A 20,069-nucleotide genomic window follows, 5' to 3' on the forward strand; every position below is an offset into this window, starting at 1 on the left:
GTGGACTGGCTGCAGCAGCAGGAGGGCGTGTGGTTCATCCGCCTCTGCGCTGTTCTCTGGGAGGGGTCTGGAGCCCCTTCTTGCCCTCTGGGACTCCTCCCCCCTGTTGTAAGTCATGCCCCGCTTCGCCACCTGCCAGGACTCACATCTGTCTGTTTGCACAAACCAGATGGATCCCAGCCTCCTCCTGTGAGCTGAGTGTCTTGTCCATGGAAGCAAGAAAGGGCATTGCCATGTGTGGACAGGATCTCTCTGTGCTGTAAACTCATCACTCAGTAAACAATGAGTGTTGCCTCCTCGAGCTCGAGAAGCCAGAACAATGTATGCTCAACTCTTTCCAATCAGAACTGTTTCCACAAGCCTTTGGCTTCTGTGGGGAACGTTTGGTTTACAAAGAAATGGAATTTCCCCTCCAATATTCTTCTTGGATGACAGGTCTGTGATTGGAATCAGGGCTTGAAAAATCATGCCCGGGTGGTTATTTCCATTAGTGGCTCTTGACTTTGCAGGGACACCTGGAGCACAGAACGCCCAGCCTCTCCCACCCCCACAGCTCAGGCAATGCCTGGCCTGCTATCCCTGGAGCGTCCTGGGACCACAGAGGCCTGTGCTGTCTGCGCAGGAGCTCCCCGCTAACTGGCTCTGCAAGAACCTGTGCCACTGTCCCGCCTCACACCATTGTCCCACAGGCCCAAGCTCTGGGCCAGCCTTCTTTCACACCACAGTGTGATGGGACACACGCACACACACACACATACACACACGTGTGCACACACACAGCGCATCCTTCCTTCTCTGCCTAAAATAAACCATCTCTGAGCAGTATGAATTGTCATACAGGGCAATCAGGAAAAAAAACTGTTCATTGTCTAGACCGCAGGGTACCAAAACCCAGGGGACCTCCAGTGAAAGAAATAGACAGGGCTTGGAAACACAAAAGAAGAGCAAATTGAGACCACACTCAGGGAGTTCTTGAGGAAGACTCCGTGAGAAATAGTGCCGCGGAGGCAGCAGGCGCGTCACACTGGGCTTGTGGGTCTATCCTCAGATAGCTGGGAGCCCTGGGGGCAGCCACGCATCTCGGCATCCCTCACACTGAGCACATGTCCGGACATAAAGAGGCGCCCAGGAAATGTTTGTTGATGATGGAAGGAAAGAAGAAAGAAGGGGAGCAGGGAGACAGCTTCTGCTCAGGGGCTGAAAGCTACTTTCCCTAACTTGGGGCAGGGTCTTCAGAGCAACTGTGTCAGCTGAGCAGGATGGAAACAAAGGAGCAGGGTGGTCTCCCAACCAAGGAGAAAGCTGGTCTGAGGCCTGGAGGGGTGGGCACCAACCACGCAGCTCTCACGGGCCTGCCAATATACCAGGAGGGCGATTGGGCAGATGCAACAGGGTGCAGGGTGACTGCACCGCCCTGCCATCTGCGTGAAGCCCACCCCGACCCCAACCGCATGGGGGAAACATCGAGAATCCCCTGCCCTCCCTAGCACATGACGGCCATGCTCAGGAATGGAGGATTGGCCTCAGGGTGGGGGCCAGAAGCCAGTGGACAGATGGAGAAGGTTTGAATCCGGGCCTGGGAGACGAGTGCTCCCCACGTGTCCGCGGGGCGGCTGCCAACATTGCTGCAGGATGCCCTTGCCTTCCTCCCACGGCCCTGAGCCTGAGCTCCTGCCTCTAGGGTGCGGCAGCCAGTGGCCATCAGCAGGGGAGGGGGGCAGTGTTTCTGACCCACTTCCGAGAGCACAAGCACTCTGAACTCAGCATCAGCCCCTGGGAACCAGGCCGGCATCTGCAGGTGAGGTGACAGCACCTGCAGAGAGCCTCGGGACGGGAGCCCTCTTCCCGCGACCCCCTCCACCAGCTCAGTGTCCCTCAGGTCTTTAGTGCTGAAGCTTCCGGGAGTCCGGTGACAGAGGACAGAGATCCACAGCCAATGAATCTAGCTCAGAGATGAAGGACCTTTTTTTCGCTGAGACTCTCGCCTCCTGGGAATGTCTGAGTCCCAAGTGCAGCTGTAAACCAGCAGTAAATTAGCCCATTTTTCCTGCTTCCTGCGATTTTATGTAAAGAATCTGTGTAACCAGTAAAGAAAACAACCCCTTGCACTCTAAGAATTGTATTTGGCAACAGAAATCTAAGAAACAGTGACTTAAACACAATTAGGGTTTTAGTTATTAGTTAGTTAGTTATTCTTGCTTACAACAGGACTCTGGGAATAAAGAACCCCAGCCTTTTATAGCAGTTCCATGAAGCCAGTTAGGGACCCAGTCTCCTGGCCTTCAGCCTTACAACCTCCTGGTCCTCATGTCTGCAAGCTGAGTCTAGAGCTCAAGCCATACCAGCTGAGTTCCAGGCAGGGAGATGAAAAAGGGCAAGGGCAAGACATATGTGCTATGAAGCTACTCTGTTTTAAATGACTTTTTTCTAGAAGCTCCACCTGACAATTTTCTTGACTATCTCATAGGCCAGAACTGTATCATGTATCCAGTCCATCCGCAAGGCAGGCTGGGATTTCTTTCCTAGGCGCATTGCTATACCAACAAAATGGGATTTCTCATAATAAGGAGGGACGGGGAGAAAGGCCATGGAGTGGGCATCTGGTAGTTTCTGCCACACAGCTCTGTATCTGTCCTTTTCTCAGCCAGTTCACTGAAGAGTCTGGGAACTGGATTAGAAAGAAGAGGAAGAGAGAGGGAGAGGAGCGGAGCCCACAACCAGAGCCCAGAGCCAGTGTCCAAGTGTGTATCTGTGTGTGTTAGAGTGGGAATAGCCACAATTTGTGAGACTTTCAGGGTTAAAATCAGGACAGTCCCAGGCAAACAGGGGCAGTTGGTCAACGTAAATGTGCACAAGCGTTTGTGTGTGAGCCAGGTGTTGTTCGACTAGAGATCTCAGGCCAGTGCTCCTTAAGGTGTTGTCCAAGGAAACCCAGAGACCCCCAAGACCTTCTAGGGGATCTGTGAGTTCAGGCTATTTTTCCAGTAGACTAAAGTGTGTGCCTGTTTCACTCTCTTCTCTGACAGGTATACAAAGGAGTTTTCCAGAGGTTATGCGACGCGTGACACTGCATCCGATTGGGCACAAAAGCAGATACGAGGATCCAGCTGTCTTCTATTCTGTTAGAGAAAGGAAATTCTGAGTGGCTCTGCTCTGGGACATTTATTCACACCCACAGCCGCCTTCTGACGCCAGGCCACGAGGTCCAGCCTCCATCCTGTTCCCATGATTTAATTCCCAGGAGACTCTCCACACTTACTAGTCTAGGAAGAGTTGGAGATGTGCCGTCCTGCTGCTGCTGCTGCTGCTGCTAAGTCGCTTCAATCGTGTCCGACTCTGTGCGACCCCCAGAGATGGCAGGCCACCAGGCTCCCCCGTCCCTGGGATTCTCCAGGCAAGAACACTGGAGTGGGTTGCCATTGCCTTCTCCAATGCATGAAAGTGAAAAGTGAAAGTGAAGTCGCTCAGTCGTGTCCGATTCTTAGCAACCCCGTGGACTGCAGCCTACCAGGCTCCTCTGCCCATGGGATTTTCCAGGCAAGAATACTGGAGTGGGTTGCCATTGCTGTCCTAGACTAGACCAATAAGTGTGGAGAGTCTTCTAGGAATTAAACCATGGGAACAGGATGGAGGCTGGACCTCGTGGCCTGGCATCAGAAGGCAGCTATGGGTGTGAATAAATGTCCCAGAGCAGAGCTGCTGAGAATGTGCTCCAGGAATAAGGCCAGACTGAGAAATATTCCCCACTAGTCACTGTTGAACTCAGTACAGAAATCAAGAGAAGCTTCTAGAAACTTCCATAGCAACTTAACAGAGTAACTTTATGTCTGTTGAAACTAATAATAAGAAAAGCTGGGCTTGTATTTTTCATGTCTTCTCACTTTCATTTTCTTTTCCTAGCAATTTATTTTTACCATACTTCATAAAATTTTCCATAATGCATTGGAAATTTTCAAAATATGGCCCTTTCACACCTGAGATGAATCTTAAAGGATTAATATTGCTTACCCAAGCAAAGAGGGGGACAAAGTGTTCCATAGTAAATTTTGTACTTCAAGGGCAAACTGTACATTGTTGAAAGCACACTTGTCCTGCCTGATTCTAGACATTCACTGAGCAATTTTACAATTTTATAAGCTGCAAATAACTAATAGCAACATGAAATAATTGCTGCCTATAGATACAAAAAAACTCCTCTTATGCCACTGGCTTCCTCCCTGACTGTGGCTGACAGTTTAGGCTACACATTCATTGTTATAGTCCTAAAATGTAATTATGTCTGTTCTTTGGATTCCCATTTGAACTTGTTGTAGCATCTCACTGGTATCCTCATTAGTGAGTTACATAGAATTATTAATTAGTGTTCATAAGAAAGTAATACGGTTCTTCACATTATTCACAAACCACAGGGTTTTCTGAGCTTTGCTCTTGGACTCCACCGCAGATGTGACTCAGTCACCATTCTCATCCTTCCCGCTGTGCCCTCGCCTCTGTCTACTTTTTCTGGCTTATAGCCATTCTTTCCAGTTTAGGCTTCCTCATTATCTTGTTTGTGAGGTATAAAGGGGGCTGAGGGAGACAGAGAGAGAGAGAGAGAGAGTGAGACCAACAGGAGGTTGAAGAGATGGGCCAGGGGGATCAGCCCATGTTTACTTTTGTGTATGTATGGCTGAAAATAACTGTGTCCTGCCCACCAGTTGAAGTGTCTGCCTGCAATGCGGGAGACCCGGGTTCCATCCCTGGGTTGGGAAGATCGCCTGGAGAAGGAAATGGCAAGCCACTCCAGTACTCTTGCCTGGAGAATCCCACAGATGGAGGAGCCTCGTAGGCTACATACAGTCCACGGGGTCGCAAAGAGTCAGACACGACTGAGCAAGTCCTTTGCTTCTGCTTTGCCCACCAGTCACTATTCCTGATCAAAGCCACACCTGTTTTGGTTTTGTGAGCAAAACCACACCTCTGTGAGCTCCTGGCTTACTGCTTGTCCAGGGAAGCCATCCCCTCTCCATGCCAGCACCCAATCCCAGCCTCCGTTGCTAAGTCCCTGGCAGAAGAAAGCCTTTGTCAAGAGGATCCGGATGCTGGCAGAAAGTGTCATAAGCCCGACCTCAGCTGCAGAGGAGTGGAGTTCAGTGCCCAATGACTCTGACACTTGAGGAAGCCAAAATGATGGTCCTAGCCACCTGCCACCCTGAAGGCAGAACAGTGTGTCTGAGGTTCCTGTAAGTAGCCTTCTTCCCACTTTAGCTGCCTGTGGAGCAGCAGCCTGAGTGTCTCCAGTTCCTCGTCATCTTCTTGGTGGGCCTGTTGGGTGTAGGACGCAAGGGGCAGCGCATGAGTGAGGTACACTCTTTGCTGGAAATCCAAATCTTTTCCTTTTAACAGTTTCATTGAAGCATCATTTACATACCACAAAATTCAGTTATTTTAAGTATACAATTCAGTAACTTTCAGAAAATGTATGGAGTTGTGCTACCATCAACACAATCCAATTCTGAAACCTTTCCTTGAGCCCAAGAAGTAACCTTGTGCCCATTTGCAGGCACTTCCTATGCTCGACACAACCACTGCTCTGCTTTCTGTCTATAGTTTTGCTGTTTCTGGACATTTCATATATATGGAATCGTACAATGCATATAACGTTTTTGAGTTTCATCCTTCACAGCGTGTAACAGTACTTTATTCCTTTATAGCTAAATTGTATCCCATTGTGTGCATACGTCACATTCTGTTTATCCATCCACCAGTTAATGGCCATTTGGTTGTTTCCACCTCTTGGCTATTAGCGTCACTAGGAACTCTTGTGTACAAGTCTTTGGATGGATTTATGTTTTCATTTCTATGGTGACTTTCATTTCATTCTATGGTGAATTCAATAGTGAATACATTGTTATTTAGTCACTAAGTCATGTCCAACTCTGCAATCCCATGAACTGCAGCACACCAGGCTTCCCTGTCCTTCACCATCTCTCAGAGTTTGCTCAAACTCATGTCCATTGAGTCTGTGATGCCATCCAACCATCTCATCCTTTGTTGCCCCCTTCTCCTCCTGCCCTCAGTCTTTGACAGCATCATGTTCTTTTTGAATGAGTCAGCTCTTCACATCAGGTGGCCCAAGTATTGGAGCTGGAGCTTCAGCTTCCAGCATCAGTCCTTCCAGTGAATATTTAGGGTTAATTTCCTTTAGCATTGACTTTGATCTTCTTGCTTTCCAAATCACTCTCAAGAGTCTTCTCCAGCAATACAATTCAAAAGCATCAGTTCTTTGGAGCTCAGCTTTCTTTATGGTCCAACTCTCACATCCATACCTGATTACTGGAAAAACCATAGCTTTGACTAGATGGACCTTTGTCGGCAAAGTAATGTCTCTGCTTTTTAATATGCTGTCTAGGTTTGTCATAGCTTTTCTTTCCAGGAGCAAGCCTCTTTTAATTTCATGGCTACAATCACCATCTGCAGTGATTTTGGAGCCCAAGAAAATAAAATCTGTCTCTGTTTCCACTTTTTCCCCCATCTATTTGCCATGAAGTGATGGGACCAGATGCCATGATCTTAGTTTTCTGAATGTTGAGTTTTAAGCCAGCTTTTTCACTCTTCTTTTTTACCCTCATCAAGAGGTTCTTTAGTTCATCTTCACTTCTGCTATTGGAGTGCCCATCTGCACATCTGAGGTTGTTGATATTTCTCCCAACAATCTTGATTCCAGCTTGTGTTTCTTCCAGCCTGGTAGTTCACCTGATGTTCTCTGCAAATAATTTAAATAAGCAGCATGACAATGTATAGACTTGATCTACTTCTTTCCCAATTTTGAACCAGTCCATTGTATCATGTCCAGTTCTAACTGTTGCTTCTTGTCCTGCATACAGGTTTCTCAAGAGACAGGTAAAGTGGTCTGGTATTCCTATCTCTTTAGGAATTTTCCATAATCTGTTATGATCCACACAGTCCAAGGCTTTAGTGTAGTCAATGAAGCAGAAGTAGATTTTTTTTTAATTCCTGTACTTTTTCTATGATCCAACAGATGTTGGCAATTTGATCTCTGGTTCTTCTGCCTTTTCTAAATCCAACTTGTACATCTGGAATTTCTGGGTCATATGGTAAATTTATGCTTAACTTTTTAAGAAAGTATCAAATTGTTTTCTGAAGTAACTGTTTCACTTTACATTCCCACTAACAATGTAGGAGAGTTCCAGTTGCTCCACATTCTTGCCAAAACTTGCTGTTTTCTGCCTTTTTGATTATAGGCATTTGTGGGTTTGGGATTTGAAACTTGAGCCACAAGAAATGAGGGCAGGCTACAGCTATGGCTGACCCATCCTGGGCAGCACACCAGGAAAGCTTCACCTCATCCTGCAGCAGATTCCAGACATCCTGGATTCCTGTCATTCTTGAGGCATGATTATTCTGCTCTCTTTGTGGATCTGTATATTACCTTCAAGTCTTTTCAATAAAATGTTAAAAAAAAAAAACTTATTAGAGTTCATGGGGTTCTGTCACTTGCAACAACACCTATCTGAATTGCATACTTCCCATGGTGCACCATCCCTGACCCCGGTTGGAGCCACATTTCCTATTGGAATAAGCCCAACAAGCACAAGGAAGTCAGGATGTGTTTTTGGTGTAAGGAACCCTGGGAATTCCTTCAGTGATAGTGCCGCCTCCCAGCTCTCCGGGCACCTAGGCGACAAAGCCCATTCCTTCAGGCTCATTTTACTGAACCTGCCACAGGCTTAGCTGAGCCAAAGTCAGAGCATCTTCAGAGAATCACAGTAAGTGGTGAGAAGGGTCAGTAGCTTTTGAGAAAGGCCAAATTTTCGAGAAATTTGACAAAGACAGAGGGTGTCAGAAAATGAGTCTTCATGCTCCTTGAGAACTTATCCTGGGTGACCAAAGTTGGTTCTGTGAAAGCACAGAGAGCTGTGTGACCTGGGGTGAGTCACCTGATCTCTCTGAGCTGTGGTCTGCAGGACTGTTGTAAGATTTGGTCATGAGGAGAGCACCAGAATAGTATCCAGTAGGTTGCACATGGCTGACACTTTTCCCAACATTGGTGTTGTGCCATTGTTTACTGAAGGGAAGTGAAATAAAACAGACTTGCCCCAATCCTTTACTTTGGGGGAGGCACTTCAGTGTCATGACTGAGAAAATGAACTTCCTGCTAGATGTAGCAAGCAAGACATGCTGTGCCAGCTGTGTGCAGATTGTCGAGTCACTTCGGTTTTTTCCAACCCTAAAATGATGTGCATGACAGTGCTTCACTCACTCAGTGTGGCGAAAGTCACCAGAGACAGTGAAGAGGGAGCCCTGAGTAGGGATCCTGGTACCTAAGAAGTCCTCACCAGCGTTGGCAGCTTTTGTAGCTGCTGTTCCGTGCATTGGTCTGACCTTTCCTAGTGCTGGGAGCTGCCCTCGCCGCTGCTGGGGTCGAGCCGTCTCAGGGAGGAGCCTGTGCTCTGTCTCGGGTGGGTGGTGGGGGCCAGGAGGACACAAGGGCCCAGAGCCACCCCCACTGCCCCCCGTCGGGACTCTGGCCATGGGAGCCCACTGGCGCCCCTGACTGTAAGGCTCCCTGCTGGCCAGCCCCTCAGCCTGCCAAGGACACTGCTGACCCCAGCCCAGGTCAGGCGTGTGCTGGGTCACCTGAGCTTTCCAGCCCCTCCCGGCCCGGGACAACAGGTGGATGTGCTCAGTAATTCGAGCCTACCTTCTGAGGGCCTGAAAGATTGAGAGAGGACAGACAACTCTTTCTTCAGACAACCACATGGGCAATAAACAAGTTTTCAGGGAGACCATGCCCAGCTCAGGCTTCTGTAGGGCTGGCTGTCAGGTTGGGGGTTGTCCAGGACCTTGGGTTTTCATAACAACAACAGCAGCGGTAGCACCGGCCCCATCTGCGAACACCCCAGGGAGGGACACAGACCCTGGACCCCCGTCTTTCTGTGCTCTTTCCTGTTTGTGCATGTCGATAGCCCGTGCAGGAGTGAGTTATAGGAACAGAGGCGCTGCAGACAGACCAGGCTTGAGCCCCAATATCTTGACCTCGAGCAAGGCAGTTAACCTTCCAGCAGCCTCAGTTTTTTCATCAGTAAAATATGGATGATAATATCTGCCTGCTACAATCGGAATTAGATGAGGTGAAGCAGGGAAACTTGGGAACCCAGAGCCTCGCATAGAGTAAGCCCTCAGTGTACAGCAGCCAGACGTATTATTGAAATAGTGTCCCTTCATTAAGTATAAGGACAGCGAAGTCCATTTGGCCAGAATCTGAAGTGATCCAGCCCCTGAATCAGCTCTAGCTCCAGAGAGGGTCCTGATTATTGGAGCCAGCATGATAGTCGTGTCTCTTGTGTGCAGGCATCGTCAGCACTTGGGACCCCTCTGGTGACTGTCATGGGCCCAGGGAAGGAGGGGAGACCTAAGCTGGCTCAAGTGAACCGAAGGAACATTCTTCCTTCCTGTGGATGAAGCGTCCCAGCTCTCTTGCTGAACATGAACACACAGCGTGTGTCCCGGTTGCTGTTGGCAGCCACCGTGCCAGCGCACGCGAGACTGCAGAGAAGCAGAGAGAAGCAACAGAGGAGCCCAGGGCCAGAGAACCCAGGGACACCAGGCCTGGGCTTCAGGCTGCCACCGCAGCCCTGCCTCTGGACTTCCTGTTTTGCAGGAATTTCATTGAATTAGAGGGACTTTTCTATTCTTTGAAGTGGTAAAGCATCTTTGTGCAAGCAGGAGGTATGGCTAGAGATAAATGAAAAGGGAGGGACTCTCTTGAGATAATGAGGCAAAAGTGGAAAGAGATAGTGGAAGAAAATGAGGGCTTAATGAAGGAATCTGTGCTTAAGCAGTAAAGATACTTCCCGCATAGATTATTTGACAAAAGAGTCATAGGAAGAGATGAAAAGGAAGACTTGGGCCCCAACCCCCGAGGGAGAAGAATGGCTAAAATGGAGAGATCTCTCTGTAGTTGGAATGTCCAAGCAGCCAAGAACAGCATGGTCCCCAGTTATTCAGAGAAGAAGAGTGGGGGCAAGGAGAGCCACATAGGAGTGGCCCCGAGAGGACATGCAATCAGCTGCCCACAGTCACAAGTCAGCACTGAGTCCACGTTCCCGGGACAGGGGCACACTGTTAGGGGCTCTAAGCAACTTTGCACCTGAAGCTCTTCCCAGCAGCCTCATCATCTGCCTGGGGCTAGCTTCCAGCCCCTGATCTCCACGAGAGTGTGCTTTTTACTTTTCTCTCAGTCCAAAAGATGTTCTTAACTCTTCTCATGGCCTCAGTTAACACTACATTTCCTTCCATGGCAAAAGCCAAGTGAGAATGAAAGCTGTCTTAGAGTAGTTTGCTCTCATGAAAACTTGCAGCGCGCATCTGCTGTTTTTCCTGCCTTGCACTCATTTTTTCTGGGCCTGCTAACCCCATGGCCCTGAGGCAGTGCGGTTTGCAGTGGGTCTGAGTCCATCCCGAATGTCAGTGCGAGCATGCCAGCCAAAGAGAGCACTGCACTCCCTGCTGGTGGTAAGTCAAGCAAGAGTAGGTGAGCCCAACCCAGCCAATCTAAGCGAATGTGATGGAGCAGTTGATGGTGGGAAGTGGGAAGCGGGTTCCTTATATGCTAAGCCTATAAAGCTATAAGCCGTCATGGAGGTGCTGGGACCATTTTAGTGACTTGTGAGAAGAACCTGCCTGAAAATGAAGTAAACATAGAAAGAGGAAAGCAAGATGAGAGCCAGACTGAGTCCTGATGATATCATTTGACCCCCATGTCTAAAACCAGAGTCCAGGACTTCTTATTTACATAAGCAAAGGATATATTCTCTATTTTTGTTTGCTCTCTTGAGTTGGTTTTTGTATCACTTGTAACTGATGGAGTTTGGGTTGATAATATACCCCAATTTTAAAAAAGAATGATTTCCCTTCTCTTTCATTTAACACTTTTCCTTACATAAAAAACCTAGGTTGTTTCTGCTGCTGCTGCTGCTGCTGATGCTGCTAAGTCGCTTCAGCTGTGTCTGACTCTGTGCAACCCCATAGACAGCAGCCCATCAGGCTCCCGCATCCCTGGGATTCTCCAGGCAAGAGTACTGGAGTGGGGTGCCATTGATGTGCGTCAAATTCTTGCTGTCTGACTTTGAACAAGTCCTATCCATGTGTCCTCATGAAAACAGGGCACGGGACCCCATCACCCAGGTCCTTTCCCACCCTGAAATTGTATACTTTTACTAGTATACGATTCTACCTTCATACTCAGACTTAGATACAAAACTATTTTCTTGAAGAGTATGGATCGAAACAAATAACACTTTCAAAAGTTTAATCAAATTTCAGATGAGGAAAACCACACCTGGTCTCTTTGCTTTAGCAAAATATAGAACCACAATCATGGTGGAGACGTGTCATCCGCTAGTTTCCGGTGCCAGAAAACTTCTACTCCCTTCCCCGCTTCTAACGAGTACCACTTAGCCTTTTAATCCACGAAACCTGTCAGAGGTGGGAGAGATGTAACAGTTTAACAATCTTCAGAGGTTTAAAAACAGACCTGTAGTCACTTTAACTGTAAACTCGAGGTACCCCATGCAAAGCCCTTAGGTGACTCTCTGCCACCCCAAATGCCAAGTCAGACACCTGCCCACCAGTTCCCATCCTTCCTCCCACTCCTGCCTACTTGAGCATCCTAGATGTATCACTTAATCTCTCTGCCCTCAGTTTCCCCTTCTGTAAAATGGGGATTAATAGTAGCACCTCTTTCCAAGTGCTGTCATACAGACTGAGTGAGTGAACAGGGCCCCACTACGCAGCGCATGTGCGAGTCCTCAATCGTCTCCAGCTCTTTGAGATGCCATGGACTGCCCTCCAGGCTCCTCTGTCCATAGAATTTTCCAGGCAAGAATATTGGAGTGGGCTGCCATTTCCTACTCCAGAGGATCTTCCCGACCCAGGGATCAAACCTGAGTTTCTTGCGTCTCCTGGATTGACAAGCAGATTCTTTACCCTGTACCACCTGGGAAGCCACATATAGTTAGCACAGTATAAACGTTCACTCTCATCTTCATCATCATTCTTCTGGATGGACTCCTTGGTGCCAGATGGATGGCTGGATGAACAAATGGGTTAAAGTGTGAAGCATCAAAAATATTTCATATTGTGTCAGTTATTAGTAAATACGTAGTAATGATGGTATTCTAGAGATATAAAAGTAGCAATTCAGAAGGGACAAATCACACAGCTTGCTCCCCTCTCTGCTGTTCCCACCCACTCTTGAGCCCCCCACAAAACCCTTCTTTTTGGAGCTTTTGCTGTTGACTTCCAGAACCAGAATGTCTAGTTAATGATGATTTTTCAGCTCTTAGTGCAAATTTGCTCCTCTGAGTGTCTAATATGAACTATTCCCAATACAAGTGCAGACACACTCCCCAATTACATCTGTTTTAGCAAAGAGATACCCAGAGTGACCAGTTGACCCCAGAACTCAATCCTCCATGGGCACTCAGAAATAAAAGGATTTGGGAACCAATTCTCCTAAACTGTTCTTAAATGAAACCAACTGATGACTCAGAAAGGCCATTTATTCAGCATAATAGGAATTAGATTAGATCAGAGCCCCAGGATCAGGCATGACTCAGAGAATTCCCTCCCAAAAGACGTCACCCTGGGCCCCCAAAAGGCTCCTGGCTAGCTGGGTCGGCTGATTGCCACCCCTACAAGAGGCTTGAGAGAGGGCTGAGGGGCCCAGTAGGGCTGGGTGGGTACTCTAGCAAGATTTGTTTGCGAGCTGGGTGACTTTGGGCAAATCTCTAACTTCTCTGAGCCTCAGTTTCTTTGGTTTTAAAGTAAGGCTGTGGCACTCAGCCCAGGGTAAGGAACTGACTGAGACCATACGTATCAAATGCCTGTCTCACCAACAGGTGGTCCAAGACTACTGTTGTGTGTGTCCTGCCTTCTCTTGGGGGTATTTCTGGCCCAGAGCCAGCATTAGCCCCTGGTCCATGGAGCACTCTCCCCCAGGAGTGATGGATAAACTCCAGTTTCCCAGAGCCCACCTTCTCCTGCCTTAACATCATGACCGCCCTCCCACTGAAAGGCATTCGAGCAGGTTTTAGCTTAACATTCACTGTATTTCACCCCAAATTAGAGCTTCTGAGCCTTCTGAGGGTCAGATCTATTTGAGGATCTAATGAAAGCTGTGGTCCTTATCCCTGTCAAAATGACCATGCTTTTGCATGTGACTCAGACTCCAGGAAGCCCCCCAACAGGCCTCCCAGGGCCACACGTACCCCGAAATGAAAGTCTCCTCCTTAACTGACCTGCAGCAGCCTCTGGCCTTCCCGTCTGTGCTTGGCCAGCGTTCCTGTTGGCCACGTGTTTTCGAGTCATCTCCAAAGGGGCAGGGTAACTATCCCTCACTTCACAGTTTACTAGGTGCCACAGAGCGCAGGACATGTTATTTGTACAGCCACAGGAGGCTAATTCCACCCCCTCTTCAGCCCCCTTTTCATGGTATCCGCCTCAAAAGATGTCCTTTCCTGTCCTGCCTTCAAAACCAGAGGGCCTCATACAGGACCTGGGCCCCAGAGGGTCTACCTCCCTGCCCTTCCCCCTACCAGCTCTCCCCATCCTTGAACCTCCTCCTTCTCCAAGGCCCGCCCCCGCGTGTTCCCAGGCTCCTGTCCCAAGCGCCACCTGTCCTGGGGCTTCACTCACAAGTGCCGCTGTCCTGCAAAGCTCTTCTGGGCTCAGCCCCCGGGGCAGGAGAGAAGAATGAAGACACCCGAGTTGAAAGCTATCAGGCTTCAGAAGCGAGCTTTAAACAGACTTGAATAGCAGAAAGTTTCAAAGGCACTCGCTCAAGTCCTTGTAAAACTCCTGCCACCTCTCCTCTGTGAGCTGGCAGTTCCAGCCTCTTTTGGATCTCTTTGAGCAATCTCCTTGTCGAGCCACCAGCCCCGGTCCTGCAAAGGAACCAAACAGGCGTTTGTATTTAAGCTTTTCAACAGAAGGAGATGGGTGGGGGGCTGCAGACCCTCTTGGTCTGAAACATGAATATCTCATAGCATCACTGAGCCAGAAATCTACCCTCTCCCATTGGGAATTGATGGCATTTAGGGGGCGGGAAGGAAACAGTCTTATGTCTTCACAGACTCATCTCACAGATGAGGAAACTGAGGCTCAGTCACGTCTGCTTGTTACCCCAGACTGGACATTGCCCAGAGCTCTTGCCTCATCAGTATGTGGGACAGTGCACAGCCCCTCAAAGGGTGACTTCAGCATGAGTTATGGAGCCTGTTTCTCAATGGCCAGCGTTTGGGCAAGCTTAACAGTGTCGACAAAACTAGGACTATTGAAAAACTGAATGTAAATATATGGTCACAGGATTCAGCAGAGCTTTAAAATAATGTGTGTATTATTCATAAAGGAGGAAACTGAGGTTTAGACAGATTAAGTAACTGGCTTCTGGTTACACAGCTAGTCAAGTGATAATCAGTGAGACTGATTCATAGGCTGGGGTCCTTCCCACCACTAGGTTGTTGGTCTCTGACCTCTCTGCCACCCGGTCACCTCATCCCAAGAAGAGAAGCACATTCAGACAACTGTAACAAAACGGCCGGGCTTCCCTGGTGGCTCAGTAATAAAGAATCCGCCTGCCAATGCAGGAGACCTGGTTTTGATTCCTGGGGTAGAAGGATCCCCTGGAGAAGGAAGTGGCAACCCACTCCAGTATTCTTGCCTGGGAAATTCCATGGACAGGGAAGCCTGGCGGGCTACAGTCCAGGCGGTTGCAAAGAGCTGGACACAATTGAGCAACTAAACAATAAATATAATTGGTTTCCTAGGGCTGCCAGAAAAAAATGCCAGAAACTGGGGGCAGGGGTGGGGGGTGTAAACCACAAAAATTTATTTTCTCACAGTTCTGGAGGCTAAAGTCCACCATCAGAGTGTTGGCAAGGTCTATTGCTCCTGAGGCCAATCTCTGTGGGTTGCAGGTGGCCACCTCCCTGCTGGGTCCTCATATGGCCTTTCCCCCATGTAAGTACATCACTGGTATTGCTTCCTCTCTTGTGAGGGCATTGGTCCTATCAGATCAGGACCCACCAGAATGGCCTCATTCGATCTCAGCTACCTCTTTAAAGACTCTGTCTCTACATCCAGTCACATCAGGACCCACCAGAACAGCCTCATCCTATCCCAACATTCTTTAAGACTTCATCTCTACACTCAGTCATATCAGGACTCACCAGAATCGCCTCATTCTATCTCAGCACCTCTTTAAGACTCCATCTCTACATCCAGTCACATCTGAGTAGCACTTTCCCTGAGGCTTCCCACTGTGCTCGTAATTACCAAGGCAGTTTTCTCTTTTAAAAACATCCCTGGTGTTCCAGTGGTTAAGAATCTGCCTTCCAACGCAGGGGACAAGGGTTCAATCCCTGGTCAGGGAGCAAAAATCCCACATGCCTTGGGGCAAGTAAGCGTGAACTCTCCAACTACAGAGAAGCCTTCGTGCCACAAGAAAAGCCTGGACAGCACAATGAGAGATCCTGAGTGCAGCAACCAATATCCTGCGTCCTGCGACGAAGACCCGGTGGAGCCAAAAATAAATAAATAAATACTTTAAAAAAGCATACATACAGTTGTGAACCAAATTGTGCCCTGCAAACTCATATATTCAAGTCCTAACCCCAGGGACAGGCCCCTGGGCTGCACTGATACCTACAAGCAGGGCTTTCTCAGCTGCCTGCTGGCTGAATGACATTGTCCTGAGGTCAGTTTGTGGCCAGAGAGTGTTAGAATCATTGGGAATGAGTGGAAACTTAGAGCCAGCAAACAGGTCCCAGTGAGCTGGGGAGGGCCTCAGCATTACCCAGTGCAGCTGATGTTCAGTTGTCTCTTCAGTGAATTGGGGCCAACCTGTCCTTAACTCTGTCCAGGGAAGTAGGGAGATCAAATAAGATACAGCTAAGAAGTAGCAGCACAATAAGAACTATAATCATACCAAATAAATGAAAGTCATTAAAACATAGGTCTCTTTTTCCTTTCAAGTAATCAAACAGATTACCCACAAAAAAAAGATTGCATTTCCAAAGGCATGACTGTTGATGGTGGAATTTCTTAACAGCCTCTGTCGGGTGAAGCTGTAGGTCACCAATTCACTTTGAGGGGTTGCAAGGCAACTTGTTCTGGGCCCCAAATGAGCTCTGGGGATGCAAAGCTTTGTTCCAATGAACAGCATGTGTCAAAGGCAATTTCATTGTCAGGCCAGGGAGCTCAGGGTGGGCTGAGCATATGCAAAGCTAGGGTCTTAGCTGGGTCCCAAGTAAGGTGGAATAGGTGATGGGGCACTGGCATTCCCAGCATAGGGGATGTGGGGTGGAAGTCAGGGATGGATGACAGCTGGGCTGAAGAAACAGCACACTGTGGTGAGTACAGGCCAGTCCCTAAAGTTAGGCTTGAATCCAGCTGTGCCAACTTTGGGCAAGTTATGTAGCCTCATTTGTGCCTCAGTGTCCTCATCTGTAAAATGGGGGCAGTTGTGATGCCCACTACATAAGGTTGTTGTGGAGTTTAGATGAATTCATACATTAAGAGTCCTTAGAGGGGTGCCTGGCATGTAGTGGCTAACACAGAGCAATAGCCATTCTAGTTCAATCTGTTTTTTCATTAAACCCTGACTGAGCATCTGGTCGATGCAAAGCCTATGCGAGGCTCTGGCCTTGCCTTCCAGTAGCACACAGATACATGAATGTAAAAACCATTTGAACAATATTGCAAATAGCCTCACAGAGATAAATCCCAATAAGTTATGGAGACTAGGAAGAGCCTGTGACCTGGCCTGAGTAAGGGTGGAGAGACGCAGTGTCCCAAAAAAAAAATCTAAAAACATGTCATCTGGTCCAATCATAAAGAGCAAGAATGTTTCAGGAAGGGGATGAGGGGGTGGAGGACATAGTGTGTAGAGTGACATGGGGTAGTGTGGTCCCCACTGCAATCCAGGGCAGTTCTGGGCAGGAGGAGCTTAAGTATTAAACAGGGATGACAGGAAACAGGTCTGAGAAGCAGATGGGGGCCGGTGCCCAGGGCCCAGTGCCAGGCCGAAGGCTAGGACTTGACCTAATGTGGGTTTGAGCAGGGAGTGACATACCCAGGTGTGCGTTTTAAACGTGATTGCAGTAAAAGGTGAAATTGGAGGAGAGAACACTAGAGGCAAAGACCCCTGGGAGCCAGCCGACCTGGGAGCCGTCGTGATGGCGGTTCAGAGAGAGCAGGGACACCGGGAACGCTCGGGGGGAACTAGCACCACATGGCTGGCACCTGCAGGAAGCAGGGAGAGGTGGCCAGGTGACGGGGGTCCAGTTGTGAGGAATCGAGCTGTGAGGCTGCAGCGTGGAGGCAGTTGCCCAGGAAGAAGGAGCAGAGTGGAGGCCTTGCCCGGAGTCAGGGGAGGCGCAGGTGTCCAGGGGTGAGTAGACCAGCTGGGGGCCACCAGGAAGCCAGGAGCAGAGGTCAGAGGGCCACCCGGAGAGCCCAGAGCCCTCTTGGATGGAAGTGGGGAGGACCAGGACGATGGAGGGCAGGATGTGCAGGAGAATGGCCACAGGGGGGCAGTAGAGCAGCTGGGGAATGTGGGGCAGGGACCCCAGGCTGAGGGGAAGGGCTTCAAGGAGAAAGAATAGTAGATGCCGGTCACTCTTAGGGGAACTTGAGGGAAATGGGGGAGAGAGAAAGCTGTGAAGTGAAAGAAGCATGATGCCCGAGTTAACAGTGAAGAAACCAAAAAAACGAGTGCTGCTGGAGGGGTCCAGCTCCCAGAAGGTCAGAGGGCAAGTGTGCCAGCCTGGGCACCCTGGGGGTAAGTGACAGAAACCCTGAGCTACCCTGGCCTAAGAAGCAGAGAATTTGTCAGCTCATGTAACTGAAACATTCCATGGTAGTCTGCCTTCTGGCACAACCGGATATGGGGATTCAAGCAGGATCACAGGATCTGGTTTCTCCCCCTCCAGCTCCGGTCCCTGATTTCTCACAGTCCACCCCATCCTCAAACAGACTCACTTTCTTATTCTATTTTTTAATGAATAGGATATAATATTCTATTCTATAGGGGATATAATTCTATAGGGGATACAAGTCCCCATATAACTCTATTCTGTATATTCTATGCTATAGGGGATGTGATTCACCTATATAATTCACCCTTTGAAAGTGTGCAATGACACTGTAAAACTATTTTAACAACATTCACAAGGTTACGCAATGCTCACCACTGTCTAATTCCAGGACTCTTGTTTTCCTCACCCCTCACCAAAACCTGTCCCAACTAGCATTCTCTTCCCATTTCTCCCTACCCTCAGCCTCTGGCAAGCACTAGTCTACTCTCTTTCTCTATATATTTGCCCATTGTGATCATTGCATATAAATGAAATTATAAAATATGTGGACTTATATCTCTGGCTTCTTTCACTTATCATAATTTTTTCACCCATGTTGTATGTATCAATGCTCTATTTCTTTTGATGCCTAAATAATATTCCACTGTAATGGATATACCCCAGCTTGTTTATCCATTCATCAGTTAGTGAATATTTGAGTTGTTCCCACTTTTTGACTGCCATGAGTAAAACTACTATGACCATCCAAGTATACGTTTTCACATGAACTTTGTCTTTGTTTTGAAATTTTTTAATTGAGGTAAATTTGATGTACAATATTATGTAAGTTTCAGATACTGTTTCAATATTTTTATAAATTAGACTCCAGTTATATTCCCTGTGCTGTGCAGGACACCCTTGAACTTTATTTGTTTTATACATAGTAGTTTGAACCTCTTAATTCTCTACCTCTATCTTGCCCCTTCTCCTTCCTTCCCCTAACTAGTAACCACTAGTTTGTTCTCTATTTCTGTGAGTCTGTTTCCTTTTTGTAATATTTAATAGCTTGCTTTATTTTTTAAATTCTACATATAAGTGATATTTTACAGTATTTGTCCTTCTCTGACTTATTTCACTAAGCATAATACCCTTCAAACCCACCTATTTAGTCATAAATGGAAAAATTCTATTATTTTTTATGTATATACATATAACACCTTTATCCATTCATCTGTTCATGGACACTTTTGTTGCTTCAATATCTTGGCTACTGTAAACAATGCTGCTATGAATATTGGGTCCATATACAGTCAAGTGGGCATTAGAAAGCATCACTATGAACAAAGCTAGTGGAGGTGATGGAATTCCATTTGAGCTATTTCAAATCCTGGAAGATGATGCTGTGAAAGTGCTGCACTCCATATGCCAGCAAATTTGGAAAACTCAGCAGTGGCCACAGGACTGGAAAAGGTCAGTTTTCATTCCAATCCCAAAGAAAGGCAATGCCAAAAAATGCTCAAACTACCACACAATTGCACTCATCTCACACGCTAGTAAAGTAATGCTCAAAATTCTCCAAGCCAGGCTTAAGCAATACATGAACCATGAACTTCCAGATGTTCAGGCTGGTTTTAGAAAAGGCAGAGGAACCAGAGATCAAATTGCCAACATCTGCTGGATCATGGAAAAAGCAAGAGAGTTCCAAAAAACATCTATTTCTTCCTTATTGACTATGCCAAAGGCTTTGACTGTGTGGATCACAATAAACTGTGGGAAATTCTGAAAGAGATGAGAATACCAGACCACCTAACCTGCCTCTTGAGAAATCTGTATGCAGGTCAGGAAGCAACAGTTAGAACTGGACATGGAACAACAAACTGGTTCCAAATAGGAAAAGGAGTATGTCAAGGTTGTATATTATCACCTTGCTTATTGAACTTCTATGCAGAGTACATCATGAGAAACTCTGGGCTGGATGAAGCACAAGTTGGAATCAAGATTGCTGGGAGAAATATCAATAACCTCAGATATGCAGATGACACCACTCTTAAGGCAGAAAGTGAAGAGGAACTAAAAAGCCTCTTAATGAAAGTGAAAGAGGAGAGTGAAAAAGTTGGCTTAAAGCTCAACATTCAGAAAACGAAGATCATGGCATCTGGTCCCATCACTTCATGGCAAATAGATGGGGAAACAGTGGAAACAGTGTCA

At 47.7% G+C, this 20,069-nt stretch overlaps 1 long non-coding RNA gene across 1 annotated transcript; it reads right to left on the minus strand.

Annotated features, from left to right (window-relative positions):
• Nucleotides 1-11,297: 11,297 nt before the first annotated feature.
• LOC105604327 (uncharacterized) lies at nucleotides 11,298-14,118 on the minus strand. Its single transcript, XR_003588640.3, has 4 exons — nucleotides 13,702-14,118; nucleotides 13,305-13,415; nucleotides 11,949-12,094; nucleotides 11,298-11,481 (listed from the first exon to the last, which is right to left on the minus strand). It is a non-coding gene; the product is annotated as an uncharacterized LOC105604327 (long non-coding RNA).
• Nucleotides 14,119-20,069: the final 5,951 nt, after the last annotated feature.

Source organism: Ovis aries, chromosome 1, assembly GCF_016772045.2.
Source record: "Ovis aries strain OAR_USU_Benz2616 breed Rambouillet chromosome 1, ARS-UI_Ramb_v3.0, whole genome shotgun sequence".
NCBI classification, from domain to species: domain Eukaryota; kingdom Metazoa; phylum Chordata; class Mammalia; order Artiodactyla; family Bovidae; genus Ovis; species Ovis aries.